This window comes from Pteropus alecto, unplaced genomic scaffold (genome assembly GCF_000325575.1).
Source record: "Pteropus alecto unplaced genomic scaffold, ASM32557v1 scaffold94, whole genome shotgun sequence".
NCBI classification, from domain to species: domain Eukaryota; kingdom Metazoa; phylum Chordata; class Mammalia; order Chiroptera; family Pteropodidae; genus Pteropus; species Pteropus alecto.
Genome location: NW_006437736.1, coordinates 4014277 through 4023136, shown reverse-complemented (window position 1 = coordinate 4023136; position 8860 = coordinate 4014277). Strand labels below are relative to the sequence as shown.

The following is an 8860-nucleotide window of genomic DNA, read 5'->3' as shown; positions in this document are numbered from 1 at the left end:
CTTACGGGTTTTCAGAGTGCACAGACAGCAAGGAGTGAAATGGCAGGAAGAGGTCAGTGTGTAAGTTTTAGGAATTCCCTTGTCAGATCCCTGACAGATAAATCATCATCCAGAAAAAAAAAGGGTCAACCCCCTGGAGAGTCCAAAACGGAGTGGCTGAGAATTGGCCACACAGAAAGGGGAAAATGTTGTTGTGATGCGTTAACACCATTGCTCCAAAGTGAAAATAATTTTTTTATAAAAAGTCAGTGGAGAAGCTGCCTTTGCCGTTGCATTCATTCATTTCTTCGGTCCATCGGTGTTAGTTGAGATGGGCCGTGTGGCAGGCACTGTGTTAGGCAGCAGAGACCCAAAAGGAAACCCAGTGTGGATCCTGCTGTAAAGGGGCTCCCAGACCAGGGAGGGGGACCCTGAGCCCCTCAGGTGAGAGAAGGAAAGGCACGCCAGGAAGGCGTGGGATCTCGGAGCTCTGTCGTGGGTCTGTGGTCCTGGAACGTTCACTCGCATCTACATATTCCCTTGAAGCGGCCACAGATAAGGCCTCTAAGATGGAGGTCCAGGTGGGGTGAACCAGAAGACCAAGAGCCCTAGCTCTCCTGGGCTTCTCACGTAACCTCTCTGAGCTTCCACCCTCCCAGCCGTGAAACGAAGCAGGAATTAACACCTCCCTTCTTCAGGGGGAAGTGCCAGATTCAAGTACGAGGATGTCTGTGGGTGACGTAAGGTGTCGCTCGCTCTGTCATCTAAATAGTTCAGTTATTTAGTAACACCTGCCACGTGCCATTACAACTGTTGTTGCGAATTCTCCGTGAGACGTTAGTGCACAGATACAAATAGCCATTTGTTAGCTTAGAGTCTATAAAAAGCAAAAACAAACAAACAAAAAAAACCCTTACCGTTTCTAGAAACTCCAATTTACCTGTATAAGGACCTTCTATTCCTTTTTTCTCAAATACATTTGTCACCCTGGGTTTCTTTAACCTCGTGATATAGATAAAATGTATTTAACTCCGCCCCTCCTCCCAGAACCCCAGTTCCGCTCCCTTTTTAAGTCTCAAGCCTGCCACCGAGACTTCAGCGAATCACAGGGCACTTGTATTCTTAGTCACCTTGACGTGGGACTTTTCCTTCTGCACCTACTGCCTCTCTCTACACCTGTGTTATCTAGTGCAGTAGCCACCGGCCGCATGTGGTTGTTTCGCTTAAACAAAATTAAAACCTAAGTTCTTTAGTCACACTAGCCGTATATCGTATGACTATAGGGGCTACCATACTGGACAGTGCAGACAGAATATTTCCATCATCAGAGAATGTTCTATTGGACAGCCCTGTGCTGAACCATCCCGAGGCAAGGGTAAAACTCAGGGGCCTCTTTACTTTGCGCATGTCACCCTAGCGAAAGCATTCACGATCCTCGTAGACTGAAGTTTGTAGGAGGGGTTTACATCTCAAACAGTGTCCCGTGAAGCACACATGCCCATCTCAATATGTCCTCCCGCCTCCCTACCTCACAGGGGGCTCACTGGTCCTCCACGCGCCAGTTCCCCACAATTAGACCCAGCCCTCCCTACTCTGCCACCTCCTCTTCCCCCTCCCTCTGACCCTCCTCCCTCCTCTCTCCCCTCCTTTCTGGGACAGCCCCCACCAAATTTCCTCTCTCTTCCAATCCTCGGTTTCTGCTGACATCTTTGCCCACAGGTCCCATTTACCCCACATGACTATTTGAAATATTTTCCCAAATAAAAAGTTTTCTCCCTAAGAAGAATTACAGTGCCCGTTGCTTCCAAAACAGTCATTCAAACAACAAGCATTTGAACTTCATCTCATGTTCCGTACAAAAGCTAGGAAATACTCTAATGGTATAAAAAGCACCTGTGCGAAAGCTCTGCAGCTGCCTTGACATCAGTTTCAAATGGGAATCGGGAACTGGGGCCGTCCTGGTAGGTGCAGGACACAGGTGGCTGCTGAGGGCACGCTCCACACTGAGCTCATTGGACTGAAATCCCAGATAGAGTCGCACCCCTTGAGGGCCCCCAGCACGCTGCAGCTGCCGCCTCTTTACCTCGGGGTGTAACTGCAGACAGTCTTCCTTTGAGCAGATCTGCCCGACCTTATGATCCATCTATGAACTTTTAACTCAGGACAGGCGAGGTTCAGTATTTCAACTTCAGAGGCAATGTGATTGGTAGTAGTCTCCCCACCCAGTGTGCAGGTGAGCTGGGATGAACCAGACGCCAGCACCGGAGCTCTCCCCCCGCACCCCCGACCATGTCGCCTGGCTGCAAGTGGATGGCAGCAATCGCTTTGCTGCAAGTAAGACCCGAAACGGAGAGTCTCTTTCCAACGCCGTGGCCAGGCTCTGTAAGAAATGGCTTCCAGTAATGTCATACTGACTGCAGGTCCCGGAATTAATTTAGGATTTGCAGAGAATGCTGATGCTTCTAGCCGAACTGGGCTTTGCCTGCTTTTCCTGTTGCCTAGAGTAATGCAAGGTCACCCAACCTGGAGTCACTTAACTTTCTGAGCTCCCATCTTTAGACGGAGATCACCCCTCACCAAGTGACTCTAGGGATAAAATGGGACAAAGCTTATGAGAGCAGTTTTTAAAATCGTGAAGCTCTACCAAGGGAAGAAATCATCGTTGCCTAAAACCGGCCCCACTTCATCCTCTCTTTGTCTCCTCAGCATGTTTTATTTTTCTTTAGAGCACTTATCACGGTCTGAAGTCATAGAGATATATACATATATATAGGATGTAACTAATATATATTATATAATTATCTAGCGTATATATTTAATATATTATCATCATAGTATATATTGTTATCTATTATATTGTATACATTATAATGTATATATACATTGTATTGTACACATTATATTGTATACATTATAATTATACAGAATTATATAACTATTACATATAACTTATACATATGATATAGCTACATACGTTAGTTGCTTGTGTTTTACCTGACTCCTCCTCTAGAATGGAAGCTCCACAAGGACTTTTTTGTTCATTAGGAATCGCCACCTCTCAGAATAGTGCCTGGCACATGATAGGTGCTCAGCTATATGTTAAAGGTTGAATGACTTCTATTAGTCGTATTTGCCAGGGACCATATTAATCATTTGACTTATATGAATTTGTTTAACCTGTATGGTAACCATATGAGATTGGCATTGTACCCATTTTCCATTAGCCCATTTGCTGCATGGGGTGAACTTGTTAAGGTACCAGGAGAAACTGGCTGTATTTTTACTTATTCTGAAGAGCCCACCTTCAGAGTCCTCTGTCCAACCTTCCTGCTATGCCCTCCGATGACATGGGGAGACCCCCCCAGTGTCTGACCATCCTCAACCATCACATCGGTCTGGGCTGGATAATGAAAATTCAGTGAAAAAGTCTAGTTTGGTCCAATTTAAAACTTCGTTCTCACATTGAAGTCAGAGCCTCTCCCTCCCTGTGGCTCAGAATTTGCTCTGTGAAGAAGCAGTGGGGTCGGCTTTCCTGCTCGGCCTTCCTGCTCCTGGCTCCCCCAAGGTCAGGGGAGGAGGGCGGCTTAGAGGAAAGACATCAAGAGTCATTTCGACCAGCTGGTGCTCTTTGAGTTTTCCTCCCAGCTATCAGTGCCCTCTGCTAGCATTGCCGTCCCTGTGCTGGGGGCGGGGGTCCTGCCATGGGTTTTGAAGGAGCCCCTGGGGAGCTCTGCAGCCGACCTCCTACCTCCCACTCACAGGCTGCTCTTGCTCCTCCACTGAAGATTCACCCAGTAGCTCTGTTCCTGTGTTGGGTGATTTCGACCAGCACATCTAATGTTGCACCTTGGTTTTTAGACACGCCCAGATGAGCCCCGACCAGTGTAACTGGTGTAGAAACAAGCCGAACTCGGTGACGTACAGACAGAAAATGGCTTTGTTTTGTTCTCGTCACTCCTTCGACCATGCGATGGCCAAATTCCCTTCCCTGGCCCCTGATTGTTTCATGGGTTTTATAAGGTTTCATAGCCTCTTGGTTATCGATTACAAGAACAAGCCTCTGTTCAATAATTCAGACTCTCTTCCAGACATTACAAGTCTAGTCCAGGGCTCCTGCAGTCTCATATCTGCCTGAAAACTCCCCTACCTGCAGCCCGGGTCTGACCAGGTGTGGCCTGAGGACCTGCACTGGGGATAGGGACAGCGTGGTCTGGCCTTCTGCTTGTCCCTAACCTTTCCCTCCTGCCGCTGGTCCCTCCAGGCTTGTCAGGTTGAGAAAAAAGTACTTCCAGAATGATAGCTTGATTTCCGGCAAAAGCAGGAAAATTAATTTTTAGAGAACAGAACTATAAATGGAAACAAACACAAGGTAATAGGGATCAGGATTGACCTTCATGTGACATCACATCCAGCTAAATCGCCCAAGCTTAATATAGGCAGTTTCTTTAACAGGTGGTAGAAGTAAGTGTCTCACTGTGGCTCATGATGAATGCAGCATTCCCAGATTTCTCATAAAATTAATGAAAATAGCAGCCACTGACATAGGGCTTTCTGCATACCTGGCGCTGTTCTAAGCACTTTATGTAGACCAACCTCGTCTAATCCCCCAAACAACTCTGCGAGGCGGCAATGGTCATTATCCCCATTTCAAAGATGGATAAACCGTGTCCCAAAGAAGTTAAGTAGTTTCCCACGCTCCCATAGGCAGTAAGCAGCAGATTCAGAAGGTGAACCCGAGAAGTCTGGCTCCAGAATCCATGCACTTAACCATCTCATTTACACCGAACGACTTATTTCAAAGGTAGGGTGGGTGTGTGTGGAGGCAGGTTTGTGTAGAAAGTTGTCTTTTTGACTTTGGCGTAGTCATTGGCAGTCACCTGGCAACCACCTAGATGATGGAATTTGAGTGACGTCTTGGCCTCTCTATTTTCCAGGGGTCACATGTGCTAGCTATTACAGGTGAGAATTCCCCCCTAAGCCTTTCCCTCAAGTGTTCCAGGCACTGTGAAGCCACCTGCCAGAACCTCCGATGCTGCTTCCTCCCTCAACATTCGGGGTTCACCCATTTATTTGAGATCCACTGGTCTCATTCTGTTAGGGACCCAGCCCTGTTCCAGGAAATGGGGTACAGAGTGAAGACAGTGCCCTCAAGGGGAGGGGGCCGTTGAAGGGACAAATGCCCAGGAGAAACTACAAAACGAGATGGCAGATGAGCCTCCTGAGCTGTGAACATGGAAGAGGAAACAGCAGCGTCCTTAGTAGGGGAGGGGGGCAAGCGGCAGCCTGAGAACCAGGTCAGTCCCGGAAAATCCCCAGGGACCCAGCATTGTCCTCTCCCAACCCTCGGGCTTATGAGATCCATGGAAGCCGAAGTGGGTATTTTAATTTCACCAAATACTTCTTTCTCCTGCTTTCCTACTAGTCTTTTGTAAACTCTAAAACAAACACTACCTGCACAAAGATGGAGCATTATGTGCTTAGCAACAAGCTAAATCTTTTTAGAAAGAAAACCTGGGCCTCAGATTTCTAAGCAAAGAGAACATCTCTAACCTACAAAGGGATTTCTTTACAAACGTGCCGGCAGAGGTTTAAAGGTGAAAGAACATTTTCTTCAAACCTTTATCGAGGGTCCACCATGTGCTGTAGGCCAATAAGGCCAAGTTTGGGGTCCTGAACTTGAGGATCTATTGGTCCCTTTCCTTCTCTGAACCTCAGTCCCTCCATCTATGAAGTGGGAAGATTAGTCTACAAACATATGCGGATCCTTGCCATATTAGCCAGAAATACTTTTCAACTCGAAATCATGACAGTGATGCTGGCTCTGTGCCAGGCACTGGGCCAGGCCCTCTGCATATATTATCTCATTTAATCCTCACACAGCCCTTTGAACCGTTAAGAGGTTTTTATTCCCATTTAAAGATGAGCTAGCTAGCTCCAGGGCCACTGGAACCTTCTCTATGAAATAAATCCTGGGTGGAAATCAGAAGATGTATCAGTTAGGAATTGTGTACAGGCTGTGGGTAAAAGATGCCCCTCCCCATCCCCAAACAGTTGCTTAAATAAATTAGTAGTCTTCCTTTTCGTTGTATTAAAAAGTCTAGACAAAGATCACCCAGCACTGGTGTGACAGCTCTATGAGAACGTGAGGGACCTGGGTTCCTTCGCTCTCTTCCCATTTCTAGGTCACCTCATGGTCCAAAGTGGCTGCTGGAAACAAAGGCTATATTCCAACAAGAGGTAGGGTAAAAGGGGTCAGGGGAGAAAGGTGAACACTGCAGCCCAGTGATTTCCCGCACATCTCATCGGCTGTCCTAGGTTGTCAGGAAAATGTAGTTTGTTGCCTCTTGGAATAAAAAATTAGAGACTAGTTAGAAAGGGGAGGAGGCAGGCAACTGGCCATTTTATCCACATAAGGGCCTTTTGGACATCCATGTATTATTATTATTATTTTTTTGTAATATAATTGACAACACTGTATTAGTTTTAGGTGTACAATGTAATGACTTGATACATGTGTAATACTGCAAATTGCTCACTACAGTAAGTTTAGTTATTATTCATCACCACACATACAATTTTTTTTTCTTGTAATGAGAACTTTTAAGATCTAGTCTCTTAGCATCTTTCAAATACACAATCAGTGTTGTTTACTGTAGTCACCATGCTGTACGTTACGTCCTCAGGATTTATCTTATAACTGGGAGTTGGTACCTTTTGACACCTTTTATGAGTTACAACTATGAATGGAACCCAGGATTCTGAAAGAGTATGGGGTACTCTGTACAAATTAGGAGCCCACGAGAAGCAACATAGGCAGTCACAATGTGATCACTTAAGACTGTGTGAGTGTAACATGATTTATGATCAGCATTTTATTGAACTTCTCAGGAAGATGCAGATTGATGGGTAGGCAATAGGCAGATACGACAGTGTAATTTGAATATGTGGAGTGGCCACTTAGCCTGACATATACCTCCCCTGAAGGCTTGCTGATGTCCCAAATTCCTCAATTCCTTTAAGTCTGTAAAAAAAAAAATAAAATAAAAAAATAAAAAAAGAGAGAGAGAGAGAGAGAAAGGAAACTAGAATAGGACAGGATAATTTATTCATACTTATCCGTTACTAACACCTCAATATAAATAAGTTTATTAAGAGGACTTCCAGACCTGTTGGTGAAACCCCCTCATTTTCCAGGCGAGGGAATTAGGAGTCAGAGGGAAGGAGTGGCTTTTCCAAGGTCATACCTTTAGTGGCAGGGCTGGATCTGAAGGCCGTGTGAGGACACCACTGGATGACCTCTGCGGGGCAGAGACACCAGTAGGAGGTAGGAGGTTTGAAGAAAAGGAAGTTGGGGCAACAGATATATTAATTGAATTTATTTATATCCTACCTTTTTCCTGTGAGGACTTGACATAACTGGCAGTTTGGGGCTGTGGGTGGCTCTTCCTAGAATACTTGGTTCCTTCCAGCCCACCAGTTTTTCGAGCAATGCAAAAAAAACACCAATTGTGTTTTAGGGACCTGTGCCCCCAGCAGCCACATATACCTGGAACGGAGATGAGGCTAAAGATCCCTCTCATTTTACATGATTTCCCCCTTCCTCAAGTCCTTACAATCCACCCAGCCATGCCTCCCGCCCTGAGCTGGAGTCACGTGCACACCCATGGGGAGGGCATCACAGAACATGAAAGTGTTCTGGGGTACCCTTAGGATCCTTCAGGGATGGTCTTTTTCCAACTTTCAAACACCCTGGGGGTCGGGGGGAAGTACGTGGAATAGATAGTTTCCTTCTACTTTAAATCCTTGCATGTGTTATTCTTAACCTTTAGTATCTGCTATGGAGTGTCCATGTCAGAATGTCTGATTTCACACTAGATTCCATATTTTGTTATTTCAGGCGTCTTTGGTGTTGTGCAGTATTAAAACTCTGAAATCAAATTGTTTGGGTTTGAATCCCGTCACCACTACTTAACCAGCTGTGTGAGCTCAGGTGACGCATTACTAGCTCTGGGACTCAGTTTCCTCACCTGTAAAATGGGAAAACGATAGTACTCACCTGGAAAATTACTGAGATAGCGCAGTGTGTGGTAATATAAATGCTCAGTGCATGTTGGCTATAATTAAAATTTCAGTTTACCACAGCAACATTTCATGACTGCAATGCATCATGTTTTTAATATATTATCACTAACATATCAGTGTATCAACCTTTCTAGCTGCTCTTCCTTCTGAACAATTTGAGAACAATTATTCTAAAAATTTCCTACATCGCACACACACCTCCATCACCACCCTCACCCTCTCTTATTATCGTCTTCAGAATTATTCTACTTTTGATTTAACCTGTGTCTTATGTAACTCACCTCATTCTAGCTAACTTGGTGTGTGATGACTGTCTTTTCTCATACACACGTGACACATCTTCCAGTCGGCCTAAGGGCAACCCTGGGCTCACATATAGACTTTAGGACTTCTTGATATTGGCATCCCTGGTACCCCTCAAGGGACAAACCGATTAACCGTTACCTTCCTAGTCTAAGGGGTTTTCATGGACTCCTTCATCAGTCCATACACATGATTCGAAATTCCATTTCTGTCTTATTGCACTAGTTTTGAAACTTTTCTTGGGGGAATTTCTTGTGGAACTTGTAACATTGGACACCAGTGCCTGATACATACAAAAAATTATCGAATGGATGGACTTCCATCAGCATAGTAAAATTATTTTGGAAAATACCCATTTCAAGATGATAACATTGAGGGTAGGGTGTTTAAAAACCCTTATTTATACCGCCAGGCTTAACTAATTTTTCTTCTTTGGAAAAGGGGTTAGGTCTATTGTCAACAAAGAAAGTGAGGGTTTCACTTTCGGATTTAAAGT

General features: G+C 45.2%; 1 protein-coding gene across 1 annotated transcript in view; it reads left to right on the top strand.

The window, feature by feature from the left end:
- RFX4 (regulatory factor X4) overlaps nt 1-8860 on the top strand; it is a 120881-nt gene that overhangs the window by 35316 nt on the left and 76705 nt on the right. The gene's annotated exons all lie outside the window — the stretch shown is intronic.